Source organism: Pongo pygmaeus, chromosome 15 (assembly GCF_028885625.2).
Source record: "Pongo pygmaeus isolate AG05252 chromosome 15, NHGRI_mPonPyg2-v2.0_pri, whole genome shotgun sequence".
NCBI lineage: Eukaryota > Metazoa > Chordata > Mammalia > Primates > Hominidae > Pongo > Pongo pygmaeus.
The window spans coordinates 77,114,402-77,134,915 of NC_072388.2; the positions used below are offsets into that span (position 1 = coordinate 77,114,402).

General features: G+C 46.9%; 1 protein-coding gene across 16 annotated transcripts in view; it reads left to right on the top strand.

Annotated features, from left to right (window-relative positions):
• Positions 1 to 1,612: 1,612 nt before the first annotated feature.
• Positions 1,613 to 20,514, top strand: part of NRXN3 (neurexin 3) — a 1,699,552-nt gene continuing 1,680,650 nt past the window's right edge. For 14 of the 16 annotated variants that reach the window (XR_008493626.2, XR_008493627.2, XR_008493628.2 and 11 more), the window contains exon 1: positions 1,638 to 1,911. The gene's annotated coding sequence lies outside the window, so the exon portion shown is untranslated. Of the gene's footprint in view, positions 1,912 to 20,514 lie in introns of all 16 variants that reach the window. The other 2 variants (XM_054448164.2, XM_054448165.2) reach the window with 1 other exon arrangement.

The following is a 20,514-nucleotide window of genomic DNA, read 5'->3' on the forward strand; positions in this document are numbered from 1 at the left end:
GACCCGAAGACACATAAGAAAATGAGATTGTGATCTGAAAGGTAAAACAGACTGAAAAGTAGGCTAGTAATGATGGAAGTGCATGTGTCCGTCTAGTCCCAGCCCAGATGCTGCTTTAGTCCACCAAGCTTGCCTTGATATCCCCCACCTTCAAATCACAATTAATCACTTGCTTATCGACAATCCCATAGAGCTTCCTTTATATTGCTCTCATGATTATTTTCCCCTTGCTTTATAGAAACACATTTCTGTCCTCCTCCAGTGCTTAGTGGAGTCCTTGGGGTTCAGACCTTGATAGATTCATTTTGTTTCTCATGAGCATGATGCCGGGTACATGTGCTATTAAAGTTTGCTGGGTCAGGAAGGTGCTAGGATGCTGCAAGAACATCCAGTAAAGGGCAGAAATATAAGAACTACCATCCTTGGCTGGGAGGCAATAGAGTACTGTGGCTAACAGGCAGGCTCTGGAGTTGGATAGACTTGAGTTCAAATTCATTCTTAGCAGCTTCCAGCTGTGTGACCTTGGGCAACCTCTCTAAAGCTTCAACTTTTAAGACTGTGAAATGGATCTCAACTGTCAAATAGCACAAACCTCGCTGGACTGAATAAGATGACCCACGTGGTGGCATATGGTAAGTGCTCAACAGCTATTAGTGGATTGTTGCTGGTCCAAGGAAGGACATGCCAGTGCAGCCCTTAAAAAGGGAGCTGGAGAAGAAAGGAGTTTGGGGCTGCATTTTCACATAAGGTGCCAGGGCCTGATGCTGAGCAAAACCTTTGTATTAGGCGCCACCGACTGTCATCTCTTGCTTAGGTTTGACTGGGGAAATGTTTCCACAGACATGAACTAGTTTGTCAAGGCTGGCAATGGCTTTTCAAGGGTTTAGGGGTGCAGTGGAGTTGTCTAGGCTCAGAGCTCAGAGTGCAAGCCACCAAAGAGAGCTATCTTCCTGAGTCACCAAAACACTTGATTGGGGCCTCTGACCCTTAGCTGGCAGCCCCTTAGGATAGGATGGGCTGTGCCTGGGTCTGTCTTTGCTGCTAGGGGCTCTGAGAGAGGAAGCCTCTTTTGTCACTTTCGTTTCTATGTCCCCAGCCCCTTGCAGTATGCCTCATCCTAAGCAGGCATTCAAAGTGCTTGTTGAAGGAATAGATTTGTGTCCTAGTTACAGCCCTGACTTCCACTAGATGCTCAAGGATTGCCCTGATTTTGCAAGGAAGAGCAACTACTCAGGGAAACTGAGGCACACTTGTAGATTAGAGTCCCTCAGTCTGCAAGGAGACACACACATCCTCAGCAGTGGGGAAGTGGTTTGGTTACTGAAGCTGTAAATGAGAATTTTGTCTTTATATTAATTCCTACTCTGATTCTAGGGAAGAACTCTCCTCTCAGGCTGGAGTAAGGGGAGAACTGAGCTCAGACACTGCCTTTTAGTTGTGGGGGCTACAGACTGCCCCTCCCTCATGATATCTTCTCAGCTGTTTGCAAAACAGTCAGGGAGGAGGTGAAGCCCTGAGCCAGGCGGCTTGACTGTCTCTTTAAATGCTGGGGTCTGTGCGGGAGAGGGAGGGGCCGGCTCTGGAGTGCGTGAAATTCCTGGGCTCCTCCGGCAGTCTCAGGCTCAGCGCTCAGCCCTACACATCGCCTCTTGCATGCAACTCACTGAGAGGGAGAGGCAACCTGTCCTCCCCTCTCTCAGCCTCGGCATCTCCAGCCACCAAGGACCTGCTTTTCGCACCTCCAACAACCCCTCCCTTCTACCCTGCCACTCCCTCCCAGAGAGAAAGGAAAAGAAAAAGAGAGAGAAAGATTCTGGAATTTGAACCTCCCCAAAGAGGAAACATACCCCGCAAACTCAGTTGATTAAACATCAAACAGACAGATCCCAAATCTTCTGTTCAACTGGAAAGGTAAGGTTTGCGGGGAAAGGAAGGCGGTCAGGGTATGAAACAACTCAAGGTTCTTGTCCGTTCTGGGAAGAGGTTGCTCCTGAGAGGGTAGAAGTTTTCAGTTGGGAGCAACCAACCTAGATTTTTTTTTTTTTGAATGCTGTATCCATGAGCCTTGGCTGACTATGGAAATGGCTTTTCAACTGCCTTTCTTTTCCTTCAGTTTATCCTGGAAGTTGGGTCCTTTTCCTCCAGATGTTGGAAAAGTCAGAATGTTTTAGATTTTTATCTTTTTTTTTTTTTTTTTTTTTGAGTCTTTCTCCTATTTGCTTGAATTGTTAGTCTGAAATGATGTGTGCTCATCACTTCATTTTGGGCAGATACTTTTTTTTGACATTTTGTAGTCACTTCCCCCCTCATTTATTCATTTATTTATTTGGGTTGGTTAAAATGAGAAACAGAAGGGACGCTCTGAGGATCACAAGAAAACAAAATTGAATTGAGACAGGGATTTCCCTAGCTGTTGAGGAATTGAGGTATATGTGAGTGTGTGTGTGCTTTTTTTTTTTTTTTTTTTTTTTGAGGGGGTGTGAGGAGGTGGTTCTAGAGTCTAAAAATTCAGGTTGGACTCCTGTCTTGTGAAGGTGGGCATACTTGGAGAAGGTGAAAAGGGAGTGTGTGTGTGAGTGTGTGTGTGTGTGCGGGTGTGTGCTCCTGTTTGGATCGGTTACAAGGGAATCTTCCTCCACTGCCTTCCATTTGTTTATATTAATGATTTAGTAGCAGGCTTGCCTGAAAACTTCCACTTTGTGTAAGCACTGTGGGTTTTGCAAGCTCTCAGTGACCTTAAAGTCTGGTTCGATGTATTGTTTTTTCCAGGCATTGTGCTGTACCCAGAGTTTCAGCTCTTTCCCTCTCTCTTTTTTAACCACAAAACTTAACTGCTTTAGAAACATCATCCTGATGACAAGGAAAAAAATGTGTCCCCCCACCCCCCATCCCTTCTTAGGCCAGTGATGCAATACCAACCTAAGGGCTCGGCTGCTTTGCAGGTGACTTACCCTGTGATTACTTGTTAAAAAAAATAAAATTTTCCCTTCCTCCATTAAATGTCTGCCTCTTTTAATTTGGATGTAGAAATATCATCATGCAATGAGAACATCATATTTTTGCTAACCATTATTGGGGTTTAGGTAAAGTAGGATTCCTCTTCTCTGATCTTTATTTTTAATACTTTTTTTTTTAAATGCAAAGGTCAGAGATCATTGAGAGCTAGCTTAGGATGGAGCAAGACAGAGTCAGGGCAAATAAGAGAGCTGGTAGGACAAGAGCTGTCTTCTCCCCGCTTCCTTCGGTTCCCGCTTTGGGGAGATAGTTTTTCTTTTACCACTACAAGCCACCCCAACATTCTACTTTCTTCCTCTCTGCTGGGTCCTGTGGATGGCCCTGGGAGGGAGAGGGGGCACTCCTTGTCATACCTGGAGGACAGTGTAGTTTTGGGGGTCAGATGACCGTTTGCCTTTGTGATGAAGGTTCCAATGGAAATTTGAACTCCCAGCATGCTGGGTGACTTGGTACCCAGGATAGTCTATCTGGGGGCACCTGGAGGTTAGTCTGGGGAGCCTGGAGAACTGGCTCTTTGTTAATTTGCCGTTCTGGATAGAGCCTTCCTTCATCGTTCAAGGGCTTCTGCATCGCCTTTCAAGTTAAAATGGTCCCGCTGGTTATGATGGGCAAGTTTACCTAAGGGCTACTGGGTATGTGGCGGAAGGATGGAGGGGAGTGAGAGGAGGCAAGGCTGGTATTTATTTTTTAATCTTCGGGCTTAATCTGCCTAAGTCATATGGGGCAAACGATATTTCAGACGGGTGCTGGTTGTGCAGATATTCCTATTGTTTGCTTTTTTGTTGTTGTTGGGGAGTGGAGTAAGAGCTCTTGGCCCATTTTCTGCAGCCTGGGGTTCATCCTGCGAGTCAGTCTTCCTTCTGGAAGAGGGGGAAAAGGCTGGACACTGGAAGTTCGCTATTAAAGTGAGCAACAGGGCTGGGTTTATTTTTTAAAAACAACCAGACTGTGCGAATGCCCTTTTCTGGAGCTTTCCGGCCCTTTCTAGTGAAATAATAATTTTTAAAAATTGCTTCTTGAGAAGAGGAGGGGGCAGAAATTAAAGGGATTCTAGATTTTGAGAGACAGCTACGTCTTTGCTTCTCTGGTAGTTCCCTATTATTAATTATTAGGGATTTGATGGGGTTCTGGCCTCCGTTTTTGTTGATTTCATTTTAGTGCTGCGTTTCTCCTGACTATGTTGATGATTTGCTGCTTATATAAGGGAAAGGATGTATTGAGGTGGACTGATGCTTGGGGTTTTGAGATCGGCTACTGAGATTGGGTGGCGGTTGGTATGTTTGTCGATGTGCGTGGTAGGAAGGTCTTTTCTTTTGGGTGGTAGGGGATGAGGGAATGGTGGGAGAACGGTAGATGAGACGCTACAGCAAATGGGGATGTGGGGGGAGACGGAGGTGAGGTTGGAAGTCACCGGTTTGCAGAATTTCTATTCTGCACCCCCCTTTCTCTCGCTCCTGGAAAAAAAATCCATTATCTATAAAAACACATTATTCTTCAATTGGCCTTTTGGAGAAAAAAAAGAGAGAGGGAAGGGAGGGGTTAATTTGGTGAGGGGGCTTGGTCGTAATTAGCCCACTGCTGCAAAACTGAGATACAGAAATCCATCGGCACCAGCTTTGGGGGCATGGAGAGGCAGCAGAGAGATGGGGGACGGGTTGTCAGTCTTGGATGAACAGTGGAGCGGTCGGGTTGGTGTCTGGGTATTGTGTGTGCTTGTGTCTCTGTGTGTGTGTGAAATTTTTTCACCCCACCACCAATTTCCCCCTCCATCCTCCCCCAATTCTGCCATGATCTTGCCTTCTATTTCCACACACTGCTCCCCCCACCCTAGGCGCACCCCCCCTTCCTCCAGCCCTTTCCATCTTCATGAAAAAAATTCTGATTTTGATGGCTCTGCGGCTCTTTTTTCCCTTTTTCCTTGCTTTTTTTTTTTTTTTTTTTTTTTTTTTGCAACACAACAGTGGTGCGATGGCCTTTCCTACATGCCACACGGATGCAGCCTTCTGATAGGAGGGCAAAGTCGGCACATCCACACACACACTGGCACACGCTCTTGCACACACACTCTCTGTCACATACACAGGCGCCGAGGGCTTCATTTTGCTTGGTTTCATTCCCCTTAACCTCTTTCCCCACTCTACCTCCACCATGGCCCCTTCCCCCCATCTTTGCATGGGGACTGCGGTCATGTTAGAGCCTCTTTTCCTCTCCGCAACCGCGGTCTTCTTTCTTCTCGCCATTATTCTTTCCCTGAAGCTGTCGTGTGTCGCAGTTCATGGGATTAGCATGTTGGAGAGTCTTTGTGGGAGGGGACCTCACAAGCAGGGGATTGGAATGGGGGTAGATGACATTAATAATTTTTTTTGACCAAATAAGCACCCAGTGATAATGATCCAATTTAACCATCCATGAAATATATGTTTGCAGTACATTGGAGGAAGGTTACGTGGGGGAGGCAGAGTCTGACTGGGTTACCTCCGGGGAGATTTGATGCCTGGACAGTAGAGCCACAGCCCCCTCCCCCATACACATGTGTACGCTCTCTCACACACACCAACACATACAGCTCTGATCAGTGGGCTGTGTCGAACCAGAGGGCACTGCAGAATATCCCAGAGAGTTGTGATGGTTAGTTGGGAGGATGGAACAATGTCTTTGTTACCCAGCTCTCCTCTCTACAGTTGATGCCGGGTCTTGAAATTCTTGGTGGCCTTTGTGTTGGTTTATGGGTGGGGACTGGAAGGGTGTTTGTGTTTTTTCAAGCACCAGCGTGCCTCCAATTGGACAACATAGGATTGTCAACACTGTGCGTGTGGTTCAAGCAAGAGGCTGCCTGCCTCTTTGGTGTGGCTGTGTTTGTTGTATCCAGCCTCATACGGAGGCTCTGGACAGGTGTGGTAGTGACAGGGAAGGAAGGCAAGAAGCAGGGGTGGTCAGTGGGGAAGAGTCCTCAAGGTAGTTGAGAGGAGGGTAGAGGGGAAGAAACTGCTCCTGCCTCCAGCAGGGAGCCTCAAATGAGATCCCCACGTCCACCAAGCGAACCCGTGGGTGGGTGGCTCATGGATGACTGGTGGGCGGATACAGATTGAAGGGGGAGAATGGGATGAGGTGGGCGAAATTGAGGGTTTTCCCTGCTGCCTTGCCAGAGCCTGGGGCTGAGCTCGGGAGGATGGTCCTTCTCCCCTGGTGTCAGCCACCTCTTGGGTGGCTCAGCCTTGTTGGAGGCTGCAACCCGAAGGAGCTGAAATCACCCTCGGCCGTGAGAGCAGCCCAGCCCCTGTTTTCTCCTGGGCTCTGGCTGCCTTAACTACCGGACGCCATTTTCCCATCTCCAGCTGAAGGTGTGTCCCTCCTTATTAGCAATTATAAGTGAAACTGGAAAACATTTTGCCTAAAAGAAAAACAAAATCCTAAGGGCAAAATGCTGATTGTCTTACCTTTCCAGTGTCCCTCTCCCTTCTTGGGGCTGACCCTGAGGAGTTAGGGAGACAGGGTTACGTCATTGCCAGAGAAAGGGGATAAATGGGGAGTAGGATGCCTTGGGGGCAAATTATTGTGCCCAATGCAGAGAAGAGATTGCTCTTGGTATCGCCCGGCCGTGTTCTCCTTACGTGACCCGTCAGGTGTGGATAGGAGACTTGCAAAAGAAGAAGCATTCCTTCTAAAACCTCACTGCCTAGAAATGTGCCGGCCCGTGTGTCTGTTCCTGCTGTGGTCTGGGACCTGCTGGGGGAAGAACGGTTGCGCTGCAGCTCTGAGCCTTGAGGGCCAGCTCTGTTGCTCTGAGGATGAAGCAAGTGCGGTGCTGTGGCTGGGCCAGCCACAGGTGGCCATGCTGGGCTCGGGGCAGGTTGGCCATGCTGAGCTCGGGGCAGGGACTATACATGGGGCCCACTCCCAGCCGTTTCCTGCAGGTTGTTCCTCAAATTATACTCCTCAGAGAGACCTTTCCTGACCACCTTTCTAAAATAGTCCCCTTACCCCAACCCCCTGGCTGCTTTCTAGCCCATGGCACTGTCTTTAATTTTAATTGGTGAATCATTATTTAATATTATATTATACTATGATATATTGAAACATTTAAGATGGATCTTGTCTCTTTACCCCTCTAGAATGCAAGCTCTGAGAGGTCAAGGACTTTGTGTTCATTGTGGTGTTCCCAGTGCGTAGGACATTTCCTGACACATAGTAGGTGCTCAACAAATGTGTGTCGATTGGAGGAAGGAACCACATGGGTTTAGTGTTGGAGTTTTCTTCTCTAGCACTTGGGGCCTGTCTTCTGGGAAGGGTGGACTTTGCCTCTGGTTGTCTTAGCCCTGCTTGAATGTCTAGATCTGCTGGAGGAATTGCAACATGCTGAACTTCAGTAGAGTTTAGTAGAAAGGGCTTCTCTATTCCTGGCTCAGATGACTCTGCCTCCTTTGAGATTCCTCTAATATTAGTAATCACCATTCTCATCATCATCATAGTAGTAGTAGTAATAGTCATGATATAGCTATCATTTCTGCAGCAGTTACTATTTACAAAGTTCTCTTCCAAGTTTTTTTTTTTTTTACACTCAGTATCTCATTTAATTCTCCAAACAACTCAATGCAGTATACTATTATTACCTGAGGAGACTGAGACTTAAAGTTACCTAATGAAATGACAGATCGAGGATTTGAATTCAGATCTGTCTCATGCCAGAGCCCAAGCATGGGACCCTTATGTTATAGTGTTAGAGGAAAAAGGGAGATGAATCATCTGTCATCTTATTCAGTGCCCTCAAGTACAAATGACAAGGTGGAGGCCCAGAGAGACTACATGGCTTTTCCAAAGTTATGCACCATGTTTGATGCAGAGACAAAACTAGAATCAAGGTTTCGTGGCTGCCAGGGTAGGGCTCTTTCTACTCCGTGCTGCCGCCTCGTGGGCTGTGGGCCCTTTACCAAGGGCTTTGCAGCTGCTTCTGTGGGGGCTGCCTGGGGTGCCCTTTTAGTTCTCCTTCTTCAGAGGGGAGTGAAGTCTTGGTGGGGCAGGTGGGTGGTAGGTGTGTCTCTACGGAAGGCACACCTGCAGAGCTAGAGGTCAGGGTTTCATGGCTCGAAGGAGACTGGTGGGCTATATTCCAACTGAGTGCTGGTTAAGGTTGTCCTCTGACCTTCCTGGGGGAGGAGAAACTGGAATGGAGGAGGACCCCTCTTCCAGTGGGTTGCTCAAGGTTCTCAATCCCATGTAGCCCTGCCCATCAAGGGTACTTTCAGGTCCAGCAGAGGCTCCCTTTGGAGATCCAAGCAGCTGGTATCTGGATGCTGACGACCCTGGGAGCCTGTCGCTTCTCCTAGACTGGCCTAGCCTTCTTTCTCAAGAAGGGAGACATGAATCTAGACATTGGCCCCAGTGTGCTTCATTTGTGTTTCCAGAGGCTGGTTGGGGGGCATGATGTCATACAATATGGGTGAAGGCCTTCTACCAGTCTCTCTGTTCCACTCTAGCATTGGCCTTGACCTTGAATGGGAGAAGGATTAGACATTCTAGACAAGTATGAATGTGTGTGTGTTTTTTTTTTTCAGGGGTGGGGTCGGGCCAGAGAAAAGTGGATTCTGAGAAGCAAGGAAGTCTTACCTTTAGCCAAGACCTTGAAGCAGAGCATGAATGCATTTCTGCATGACCTTGAGATGGTGTAACCAGACGCCCTGGTTTGGGGAGACAGTGTCTGTTTAGGCCTTTGTCCAAGTGTAATTAGTAACTCTCAAAAGTGTCCCTGTTTGGATGATAAAATATATGTCTATCCTTCTTTAAGATGACATCACACACTTTCTCTTAAAGGAATAGAGAGAGGAAGGGGGCATACTAGAGAGGGAAATCCAATTTTAGGTCAGGAAGGTGACTGAGAGTGCAGCCTTTCCCCAGCTCTACTTTCACTTGCCCCCACTTTCTAAAGGATAAAAACCTGGATCTTCTGAGTATTCCTGTTACCAACATGACTACTACTTCTCTCCCAACTACTCTTATTCTCATCCAAGTACTAACCAGGCCCGACCCTGCTTAGCTTCCGAGATCAGATGAGATCGGGCATGTTCAGGGTGGTATGGCTGTAAACTCAACTACTTTTACTAAAGCTTCTTCTACTGGCCAACATTTGAGACCTGACTATGGGCCAGATACTACGCTAAGCACTTGACATGCATTATCTTACATAATCCTCCAACAATCCTGTGAGGTGGGTACTATTATCATCTCTGTCTTACAAATAAAGTAACTGAGGCCTAAGGAGGTTAAGTAACATGTCCAAGGCCACTCAGGTAGGAAGTGATGATATCATGATTCAAACCCAAAGGGCCTGGCTCTGCTCTGAAGCCTCTGGTCTTAACCACTGTGCTGTACCACTTCCATGGGCCTGTCCTCTGGTTCCCCAAGTCTGGAAACTTGATTCTAAGAGCTGGCCCATTTGCCAGGCAGTCAGCTCACTCACAGCTCTGGGACTTGCTGAAGGTGCTGCTGTCAGTTAGAGGCATTTCAGGCTTAGGAGGAGGGGGCTGCTGGTTGTAACACTGCTGCTTAGGAGTAATGCTGCTGGTTGTCTTTTGCATGGCACTAAGGAAACTCTGTTTCCCAAGATGTCCCCGTTACCTTCTTCCTTGCTTTATGCACCTTGTCTGAGGAGGGAGTTGAGGTGATTTGGGATGGTGATAGGTGGGCGGAAGGTAGAGAACCTGAAGCCTATTGTCTCTGCTTTGCTGTGTGGCCCTAAGCCTGCATGGGCCAGCCATACTCCCCATGGCCCTTGCAGCAGGGACTGGCCCTCAGCGTGAGATTTCGGTGAAAGGACAATTATCCAGCACCTGCTTTGAGCAGGGCATCATGCTCTGCTATGTTTCACTTAGGTGGGTAGTGTCCTCATTTATCTGTTGAGGAAACTGGTGATCAGAGGGGTTAAATCGCTTTTTTAGGATTACACAGTGAGAGCCTGCGTCCACACTTGGGTCTGAATCCAGGGACTCTGCACCACCCTCCATCCTGAATCATGGAGAAGAGGAGATGGGAATTGGATCGTCTAAACTGGGGGTAAAATAGGAAATACTCTAGACAGAGGTCTTCCAATCAGCTCCTGAGGTCTGGATAGGAACTCTGGGGATCATCATCCTTATCAGCCACCTCTAGGCCTGCCTCTACCCCACACCCACAGGGGAAGACACCTGCTGACCCCTGAGCTGGAGGGGTGCTGGTTCTGGCCTGGAGAGAAGGAGGAGATGGGATCATGCACACCCTCACTGGTGGAGGCGGGATGTTCAGAAGGAGTTACCTCCTTCCCCCGTGGAGCAGGAACATGTGCACTGACAACATCCCCCTACATCTGTGTCACAGGATAAAGGGTGGGAAGGGATGCCAGGTCTGCTGCCTAGATACAGGCAGGGAGGATGCACAGAGGGAATGAGCGGGATCCCCCAGGCTGGAGGACTCCAGGGAGGAAGAAGGAACTTTTTCTTGGTGGAGAGGCAGGGAATAGGAGAAGAACAGTTTTCTGACTGAGAGGATGGTCTGCAGCCCCCAGGCTGAGCTGCATCAGCTTCATTGCAGTCCCATTGAAGACTGTGTTTATTTTTTCCAATAATGTGTTAATTAAACATCGATTTCTGGGTGGAGGAAAGGGAATTGGATTGCCAGAGCTAAATGGAGTGAGGCAAATGGGGAGCGGATGAGAGGGGCCCCAAGCTGGAGTCAGCATTCTCCAGTGGCACCCCAGGAAGGTCGGAAGGGAACTAGGGCTGCCTCTTCCCCAGGCTCCAAATTTGGAATTGTCAACTCTCCCAGAGCCTTCAGGAGGCACCTTTCCTACTTCTTGGGTGCCAGGGCAGGTGGAGAGGCTCTTTGCTGAACCCCAGTTCAAGGAGGGAAGAGCAATTATTCTCCACCTTCCTCAGCATCTTTGGTTTATAGAGACTGTGTGCCCAGTCTCGTGTTCAGCATGGGACATATATTTGTTCTTTGTTCTTTGTTTTTTTTTTGTTTTTGTTTCTGTTTTTTTGTTTTTGTTTTTTTTTTCTTTTTTTAGACGGAGTCCTGCTCTTGTTACCCAGGTTGGAGTGCAGTGGCTCGATCTTGGCTCACTGCAATCTTTGCCTCCCGGGTTCAAGGGATTCTCCTGCCTCAGCCTCCCAAGAAGCTGGGATTACAGGCACGTGCCACGACACCCAGCTAATTTTTTTGCATTTTTAGTAGAGACAGGGGTTCACCGTGTTGGCCAGGTTGGTCTCGAACTCCTGACCTAAGGTGATCCACCTACCTCGGCCTGCCAAAGTGCTGGGATTATAGGCATGAGCCACTGCACCCGGCTTGGTTTTTAAAATAAACACGGGGGAGGGCACTTTTATATTCCTACTTTGGAGATGTGGAAACTAAGGCTCAGAGAAGTAGCAAGTTCAGGGTCAAAGAGTTGGCAAAGTTTCACAAGAAAAGGGGTCCTAGAGGAGTTGAAAATATCTGAGGCTGGAAGAACAGCCACCCAGAGTCCCAAGCCCCTTTAAAGGGAAAAAAAGAAAAAAAAAGAAACATCCAGTAGTAACAAAAAGAACCATTTGATATTTTCTCATTGGCTAAGATTGACTGAGCTGCGGTTGCATTAAGTTAAGTGCTTTGCACATGAAGTTGGGAGGATTCAGTGAATAAGTGTTAGGCAATTATTCCCATTGTACAGGTGAGGAAAGTGGAGCTTGGGGAGGTTAACTGTCTTGCCTGTGGTCGCAGAGTTGGTAAATGGTGGAGCTGGAATAAATTTCTGTAAAAAGGATGTTGAGACCTCTGCAGCTGTGTTCTATTGTCCCATACACACTGAGGACATAGACACTGGCTCAGGAAGTCTCCCATGTCTTTTAGGAAATAAAGATGTGGAGGTCTCAGGATGGACCCTCTGGCTAGATCCTGGGCCCCATAAATCCCAGGGTCTTGCAGTGTAGACTCTATCATCCCTTCCTTTCTCAGCCCAGGGCAACTCAGGCCCAGCCTCTGGTTGAGAAAAGCCTGTTTTGGGGTGTTTGTGGTCGTTGGAGCTGGGTGATGAGTATAAGTTCGAGCTGTAGTTCTCAAACTTTGCTGCATATTGAAATCACCATATTAAAATTCCAAACCCATGCTGCACCTCACACCAACTAAATTAGACTCTTTAGGGGCAAGACCCTGTCCTCAGTGTGTTTTAAAGCTTCCGGGTGATCCCACCAGGCTTGCTAACTGGTAGTTTGGAACAGCCTCTCCTGCAAAGCAGGTGTTGGGAGGCTGGCATCTCTTCCAGAGTTAGGTAAGTGTGGAGGTAATTGGTCACACACATGTAATATCCAGTGGGGCAATGTTTATAGTGTATTGATCAGTTTTCTTCTCATTAGAATAGCAGCTTTCAGACTTCGATATGCCTCGAAATGCCTAGGGAGTTTTTACAAAATGGGTGTCTGCAGGCCCCACCTATAGACTTAACTTAAAAGTTCTGAGGTGGGGCCCAGGAATCTGCATGATAAGCAAGCACCTTCTGTGGCCAGGTGAGGTGGAGATCTCTAGGGGTAGCCTCGGGTCTCCTTTGTTCCATGCTCTTGTGAAGTCCTCTGTCCTTGGAGGGGAGCGCAGGCTGAGGACATGGGTTGCCATGGTCACCTGTTGCTCTGTGAGGTTTGGTCTCCTTTGCTTAGGCCTGGCTGTCCATTGCTGACAAAGAAAGCTGGTTTGCCTGGCCTGGGTCCCTGCTGCCCACTGCAGTGACTCTTGCTTAGTGCCTTGTGTGTGGGCAGCCCTCAGGGAGGAGAGGATGATCCCAACTTAGAAATTCGGCAGACTCCCTTCTCAGTTTTAAAAAAAATCAGAGTAAATCTCCGCACAACTTGAGTGTTCAGGAGCCTGTCAGCAGCAACCATCTGAGTCTTCCCCCTGGGATTGGTGAAACAGCTACTTTGGGGCTCATTTTAAATTTTTCTCCTAAAGCTGTCAAAGAATAGAGAATAGTTGGAGACTCTCAGAGCTGGAAGGGACCTGGGTGATCACTATGCCAATGCTAATATTCTATTCACTTTTTCATTCATTTCTTCATCCACCAGATATTTATTAAACAACTATTATATGCAGGCACTATACCAGGTGTTGGGAATACGGCCACCATCAAGAGAGACGTTTAGTTTATCCCTGATGGAATTTAAGCTTAGGTGGAAGGGCAAGCAATAGACAACACAAGTATGTCTATAATTACACATTATGATGAGTGTTCTGAAGGCAAAGTACTGGGGGGCACTGAGAATTAGAGAGACCTAATTTAGAATGATGGGGCCGGGGGGGACAATGATAGCTAAAATTCATTGAGCACTCATTGTCTGCAGGCCCTGCTATAAGGGCTTCACAAGTATCACCTTATTTAATTTTCACAATGAGTCTTGGAGAAGAGCTAATGTTATTATCGTTGCCTTGTTACGGAAGAGGGAACTGATACATGAAGAGGTGCCCAGTCTGGAACTAAAACCAAAGCCTATATGGCTCTCCTACACTTCACATCCCACTGAGATGTTTTTGTTGAGAGCTGAAGGACAGATGAGGGTCAGAAAAAACAGAGAAATTAGGAAAGTACTGATGATCCTGGCCACGTGTGGAGCTCTTGGATGCTAGGCACTGTGCAAAACACTTTATCAAAATTATCTTTTTTTTTGAGACGGAGTTTCGCTCTTTTTGCCCAGGCTGGAGTACAGTGGCACGATCTCAGCTCACCGCAACCTCTGCATGCCGGGTTCAAGTGATTCTCCTGCCTCAGCCTCCTGAGTAGCTGGGATTACAGGCATGTGCTACTACACCCAGCTATTTTTTTTGAAGTTTTAGTAGAGACAGGGTTTCTCCATGTTAGTCAGGCTGGTCTCGAACTCCCAACCTCAGATGGTCCACCTGCCTTGGCCTCCCAAAGTGCTGGGATTACAGGTGTGAGCCACTGCGCCTGGCCTATCAAAATTATCTCATCACATCCTTTCAGCAGCTAGGATAAGTAGGAATTCTTATCCCTTTTTTGCAGGTGAGGAAAACAAGTCTTTGGGAGGTTCAGTGACTTTCGATAGGAAGCAGCTGGGTGTGGCAGAGCTGAGTCTGGAGCCAGGGCCTTTTGTCTCTGGGCTTCTGTCTGTGCGGCGGCACAGTTCACAGACAGTGGACATCTCTGCATCCTGCCCGGACCTCACCTGCTGGGTAATGCTAACAATGGCAGGTTGGGAGGCAAGGAGGATCCTCCCACAGTCCATTGGCCTCTTGTTCTGGGCACGGGAGAACCCAGAATAAGGATGAAACAACGTCTGTAGGGCATGGCGGCCCCTCTGTGCTGAAAGGAAGCTCCATTTTTCTTCCTTCTGGCAAGAACCATCAGGCCAGCCCTCTTCCTGGTCTGCTGGCCCTGGAAACCATAGAAAATGACTTTTTCAGGTAATACCCTCCACTGCCTTTTTTCTCTCCTCTCCCCTTTTATCCCTAGTTGCTGATTAGTGAGATGCTTGTTACTTGCAGTTTTGTGTCTCACCCTCTGCGTGGTGCCTACTGGAACACCCTCCCTGCCTGCTCACCCCAAGTTGTGTGGTCCCCTGGCCCACCTGAGCTGACCAGTAGATATGAGTGTAGGTAGGAAGAAGTACAGGGACTTAGTTATGGACTCTGTCTAGAGCCAGGAGAAGGAGGCAAGGAGGTGAAGAAGAGAAAGGAGATGCGTCAATGGGGCATGATAAAATATTAAATTCCTGAAAGGTTTGCCGGGATGTGGAGTTCATTTCTTTCATATCCATTCCCTGTCCTGCGGGTGAGTGAGTCTGCACATGGGGACAAGTGCCCCGTGAGATAGAGGTTCCTCTATGTTCTGACTGAAATCTCTTCTGGGGTTGAAGGGCTGGTTCTGGCAAGGGGAGAAGCTAGAAGTGGGCAGGCTAGCTTTCTGTCTGTTTTTCTTCAGGTCTTGGGGTAAAGGGAGCTGCCTCCATACTGGGCTCCGATTCTGATGAGACTAACATTTGAAAGCAATAGCTTGACTCTCCAGATTTCTGAAATCAAGATAGAAAAGGGAAGGTGGGGAAGCTTTCTCCAAGAAGGGGCGGATGTGTGGGAAGTAAGAAGGTTGCCTCGTGTGTGGGTTGTAGAGTTTGGATGACAGTCACTGTTTTCTTTTTTTGTACATGTAGTTATTTATTTATTTTACAACAATTAACTCCTTACAAATGTGAGTCGATGATTTTCTTATTACAAAATAATATATGTTTGTTATAGAACATTGAGAAAACGCCAAAAACAAAAATAAGTCATCTATAAATCTCCCCGCCAGAGATAACCAATGGGAGAATTTTGATATCTATCATTCCAGCTTAATTTCTAAGCATCTGCAATCCAGGGTGTGTTATTTTGTTTTTAAAGAAGTTCATTCACTCATTTAACAAGTACTAATTGAGCGCCCACTCGATGCCAGGCACTGGAATCGCATTTTGGAGGCTGTCACACTAGCCTGATTTTTCACATAAAGATGCATCACGAACACTTTTCCACAACAGCCACTCATGTCTTTGAGCTTCCAGATTTAGCTTTTGGGTGTAATGAGGCAGTTGGCAAATTTTGGCATCTCAAGTCTTATGTCTTAAGAGGGAAGGAAACACTGCAGGGTTTCTCTCTCTTTGGCGTCTATGGCAATACCATGTTAGACTCCTGGGGAGAAAATGTGTCTTTTTACTCAGAAAATAAGAAAGGGAGAGAAGAAGTTTTAGACAGTGGGAAAGACTCTAACCTTTTATTTAATATTGGCATCTGGCATTTCTCCAAATGAGAGGTTTAGAGAGGCAAGGTTCCATTTTCCTCACGGAATCTTGACTCCTTAGAGAGTGCATAGAAATGTAAAGCCTACGGCCAGCTCACCTCCAGCGTAGAGATGAGGACCAGGAGTGGCTAGATGACTTGTCCAGGTACACACATGTGGTTGACAGCAGAGCCGTGTCTGGAGCCTGGGGAGCTGAACTAGGGAGTTGCGCAGATAGTTGGGGCAGATTTGGTAAAAAGTGGTGCAGCCCTTGCTGGGTGGATGGAGGAACCCTGCTGGTGTTGCTTGAGTTTGGTTGCTGTGCTTAAAGGAGGTTTATGATACAGATTTGATTTCTTCATCTCTGAGATGTACATCTGGGGCTGTATAGAGGACTGAGGAGTGAGAGAGAAGAAGGGAATGCCTTCTGCAAAGCCACTGCTATACACGGACCAAGCTGGTTGAGCTAGCACTGTGTGGGCTTCCACAAATTCAATTCTGCAAGTATCTATTGGACACTTCCTTTGCCCAGGCATTGCATTTAGTGCTAGGAATACAGAGAAGAGTAATGGTTGACATTCTTTAGTGGAGGATGATATGAATGTACATAATCATTGCAGGAGGCCTCGATCTGTTATAGGATAGAGGGAACCCAGGGGTTTCCATGGAGGGAGTAATGACCTCCTGCCAGTAAAGGGAGTGTGAAGAAGGCTTCCCCAAGGAGGTGGAATTTAAAGAATATCAGCAGGTGTGGAGAGAAGGACTAAGGATGACAGGCCAGGGAAGTAGCATGATGAAGGGAAAGAAATGGAGGGATTCCTCAAATACACAGGGGATCAAAATTTCCAGCACATGGGTGGAGGGCTGAGTGAGAGATGGGGCTGAAAGGGTATGCTGAGGCAGGGTTTTGAAGAACCTGGAATGGTAGGAGATTCAGTTAGGATGATGCCTATTATAAGAATCCTAACTTAATCTGAATCCACTGAGGAATTTGTAGGGGATGGGGTTCACATGAGTAAAATTTCAGATAATGGACCTCAGCTTTGGTTCAGTTAGGGGTGCCTGATATAATCTCAGCCTCAGGCTGGCTCTGCTCATGGGAATGAAGTGGTCCTGCAGCTTGAGAGCTCACACCAGCACACCTCACAATGAAGATCTGGAGAGAATGGCTTGTCCACCAGCCACTGAACAAAATTCTCAGGCTTTATTTTGGTTGGACCAACATGGATCAAATATCCATCTCTGGACCAATCACAATGGGACGCTCCTGTAGCTAGACCATGGTGGTTGGACCAACATGGATCAAATATCCATCTCTGGACCAATCACAATGGGACGCTCCTGTAGCTAGACCATGGGTGGGGACTAGAGTGGACTTGGGGAGATGCAAGAGAGTGAACACAAGCATTTGGACTTTAATCTGTGTGTCCTTGGAGCATGGTGTGGCTTGTTCATCTTTGTGGTAGTAGAACTCCAGGGGTGGTAATGTCCCTGGATTTGGCAGACTCAGGGACACGAAGGACACTGCCTGGCTGACACTGGCTCTACTGTCTCAGCAGAAGCCACCAAGCTGGGCCATAGAGCCAATTCCAGAATCTAGTCCATGGAGGTACATTGGACGCTTCTTGGCATTGGGCAGGAAGGCGGAGAGGTAGAGTGAAAGGGTGACAGTAAAGGACCCAGCCAGTCTTCGTTGGTCAATGTTGTTCTCCTATGGTTTTCATCACTCTTCAGAGAAAAGAGACTAAGAATCCTTTAGGGGATCCTGAGGGTTGGTGCTTTCTGCAAAATACCTCTAAAAGGCCTTGTGGCTTCCCAGGCAGAGCCTGAGGTGCAAGAACCTGAGTTCATGCTTTATGGATTTGAGTCTTTTATTCTTTTTGCAGCGTGTACATGCATAGCTCCTCTAGGATTGGCTTTGATTGATAGGTGCCTTGCAACATTACCATTTCCTCAGGGATCTGATGTCTTCAGAATCGCTGCGTTGGTTTCCGTTTGTATTTAGTGGGCCCTCACTGGGCTGTTATGTGCTCTGGACTGTGTTTGGAGAATTAATTTGCTTTATGCCTCAAAGTCAATAGGACACTTTTTGTTTCTGCTCCTTGAAATGGACGAGGAAGCCTTTTTAATAGGGGGTCCTCTCCCTGAGCTGGCAAAAGAGGGCTTTTTTGACTTGGTGATTTTCCTCCTGTGTGTGGATCTGTTGGGGTGGCTGAAAACTAAGCTGCAGTAGGGGAGATAAAAGGGACAGGATAGTGGTGGGAACATGATGCTCCCTGATTTCAGATGGTCACACTGCTCTAGCTGGCTTTTGGGGGAGCCCTAGACTTGGGAGAAAGGGGATGCTGGCAAAAAAAAACTTTGATTATCAGCTTTGTCATTCATAAGCCATATGACCCTAAACACTTGGCTTTTAAATTTCAGAAAACAGTCATGGAATACCTGCATGCCAGGACTATCTTGAACATGTGCATGCTTTTTTTTTTTGAAGTAGCCCTAAGGTGACAGTGAGCATGACGCTCAGAGTTATCGAGGGGCTACTTTGTGCATGGATTGTGCCCAAGCTTTTCATGTGCTGTTCAGATCGTCATGAAGCCCCATGAGGCAGGTATTAGTGTCTTCACTTTACGAATGACAAAAACAGAAGCTCCAAGAGGTTAAGTAATCTGCCCAAGATCTCTTAGCAAGTATGTGAGATGTAAATCTGAGAGATGTTTTGGTGGTGCTTTTTTTTTTTTTTCCTCAAAGCTTGCAATGCTCTGGGTTTCAAGATGTGGAGGGAAAAGCATGAGCTTTGGGGTCACTCATGCAGACTTGGGGTAGGTAACTCCCTGCTTTTTATGTACTAGTTGAGTGATTACCTCCTGAGTCTACATTCAGACTACCTCCTGATTACCTACATTCAGATTACCTCCTGAGTCTAGCCATTCAGAGGTAATACCATCATCTTTGTAGTTGGGGATGGCTTAGAATCAAGTTGGGGATGGCTTAGAATCAAGTGACTTGTGCAAGGTCATCTAATCTAGTAGTTGGTGCAGCCAGGATTGGTACCCACATGGTCTGATGTCAGAATCCACACTCAACACTTGACATCACTCTGGTTCTGGTATATAGGAGCTGTGGCCACAGTAATCAATGGCCAAATTCTGCTAATAGGAAATCTTTCTTCTGGTGATGGATGGAGCAGGCATGGAGATTTTGTTTTCATTTTTCTCATTCCTTCTTAATAACCTCTACCAGGATTTTCTTGGAAGTAGGAGCTGAAGAAGTGAGAGTCGGGCTAAGTGAACTATTAGGATTTTAGTTTTTTTTTTTTTTTTTTTTTTTGAGGTTGGGTGGAGATGTGGGATAGGTTGAGGCAGGAGGTACGAGAACTCATCAGATAGCTGAGTGGAATATGCTAGAAGATTTCATGTGTACTGTGGAAGAAGGGAAGTCCCTATGTAGAGTTGGGAAATTTGAGCTCTAATTACAACTTCACTACCAATTCACTGTATGCTCTTTAACTTTTCTAAAATGAGTATTCGGTAAATTAACACATAAGGAGCACTCAGGCTATGTGACTGTCCTCCACATACTCCTGCACAGCTAATATTGTCATCCTGGCTTTAGAGATGGAGAAACAGGATGGATTAAATGGCTCATGGCTCCCCAGCTAGTAAGTGTTATATCTGGGACCAAAAACAGGACTGCAGGATTCAAGGTTTTTCTCCTATAGGATACGCATGTTTAGAAAAACTTGCCCTTTTTACATACTTTGCAGACTCTTAAAAGATTGTAGTCTAACTCCTTTTCCACCCCATAACAGTTGGGGAAACTGAGGCTTAGAGGTCAAGTGATTTGATCAAGATCCCACTGTGGGAGGAGCCGTCTGAGATCAAGGTCATGGGATCTCCAGGTCAAGGTTACCTCCCACCTGGAGTGCAGATGTGATTCCAGGGAGGGAACTGGAAAGACTGATAGGGCATTAGGGATACAGTACTGTGTTCAGAGCCTGATTTCTGGCTCATTGGAAGACTGGAGGGCAAATCAGGAAACCAAGGCAGAAGCCTATGTGCAAGAGCTAGACAATCACTTTGGGGTCAGATGCCATGGAAAATTGGGCAACAAGGACAATTGCAGATCTTGTAAGTAGGTGGAGCTCTGCCTACAGAAGGGGGAAGGTATAGGCTGCTATGTTCATTGAGATCTTGGCAGTGTGGTTATTACAATTTGGATTTCTTAAGGCCTAAGACATAGACTTTGGAATCAGAGCAGCCAAGTGTGAATGCAGGTGAGTTCTGTGTGTGCAAACTTGGGCAAGTAATTTCCCCTCTCAGAGTGTCAGATTTGTCATTTACAAAACAGGAATGGAGTCATACCTACCCTACAGATTCCTACAGATTGGTTGGGAATATTGAGGAGTTGTCAGTAAATTATCTACTTTAGTGCTCTCAGAATGATGTCTGGCCTGGACCTCTCGCCAGGCTCACTTTGTGTATGCATCTGCTTGATCACCATCTCTACTTGTGTGTCTAATTCTAATTCAAATAAAATCTTCCTTGCTTTAACATCTTTTGATTTTACCTCCTGCCCCAATCTGCTCCTCCCAGACTTCTCTATTTTAGAAATAGGCAACTCCACCCACCTAGTTGCTTAGACCTAACAGACTTAGAACAGTTTTCAACTCCTTTCTTGCTCTCACATCCCACATCCAATCTACCAGCGAATCCTGTCAGCTCTGCCTTAAAAATGGACCTGGA